Raw genomic sequence first — 1,269 nt, 5'->3', positions numbered from 1 at the left:
ATTTTTGGTCTTTTCTTCCTTCCTTGTCTTTTTAATGACCTTTTGCTTTCTTCAAGTATGATGTTCTTGATGTCACCCCACAAGTCATCTGATCTTCAGTCACTGGTGTTCAATGAGTCAAATCTATTCTTCATATGGTCTCTAAATTTATGTGAGATATAATCGAGATCATATTTTGGCTCTCATGTACTTATTTTAATTTTCTTCTGCTTCAACTTGAACTTGCATAAGAGCAATTGATGGTCTGTTCCACAGTCAGCTACTGACTTTGTTTTGACTGATGATATTGAGCTTCTCCATAGCCTCTTTCCACAGATGTAGTCAATTTGATTTCTGTGTATTCCATATGATGAGGTCCATGCTTGTTTATGGACCATTTATTGTTGAAAAAATGGTATCTGCAATGAATAAGTCATTGGTCTTGCAAAATTCCATCAGGAGATCTCCAGCATCATTTCTATCACCAAGACCATATTTTCCATCTATTGATGATTCTTCTTTGTTTCCAATTTTCGCATTCCTATCATCAGCAATAATCAATACCACTTGATTGCATGTTTGAGCAAGTTCAGACTACCGAAGTTGGTAAAAATTTCCATCTTCTATTTCTTTATCTCTTGCTTTGGTGTTTGGCATGTAAATTTGAATAAAAGTCATATTAACTGGTCTTCCTTGTAGGTGTATGAATATTTCCTATCACTGACAGCATTGTACTTTGGGATAGATCTTGAAATGTTCTTTTTTATGGTGAATGTGATACCATTCCTCTTCAATTTGTCATTCCTGGCATAGTAGACCATATGATTGTGTGATTCAAAATGACTAATACTGGCCCATTTCAGCTCACTAATACCTAGGATATCGATCTTTAAGTGTTCCATTTCATTTTTGACAAGTTCCAATTTTCCTAGATTCATATTTTGTACATTCCATGTTTCTATTGTTAATGAATGTTTATAGCTGTTTATTCCCATTTTAAGTCATGCCACATCAGCCAGTGAAGGTCCCAAAAGCTTTACACCATTCATATCATTAAGATCAACTCTTATTTTGAGGAGGCAGCTCTTCCTCAGTTGTATTTTGAGTTCCTTCCAATCTGAGGGGCTCATCTTCCAGCATTGTACCATACAATGTTTCACACCTTTTCATAAATTTTCCCAGTAATATATCACTGTTATTCACAAGGTAGCCAATACTTTCAGAAGGGGATGGCCTCATCCTTCTTCCCAATCTGTCTTAGTCTAGAAGCTGTGCTGAAATCTGTCCATC

This window comes from Orycteropus afer, unplaced genomic scaffold, assembly GCF_000298275.1.
Source record: "Orycteropus afer afer isolate SDZICR_OR568_19922 unplaced genomic scaffold, OryAfe1.0 scaffold00339, whole genome shotgun sequence".
NCBI lineage: Eukaryota > Metazoa > Chordata > Mammalia > Tubulidentata > Orycteropodidae > Orycteropus > Orycteropus afer.
Note: the sequence above shows the minus strand (reverse complement) of the source record.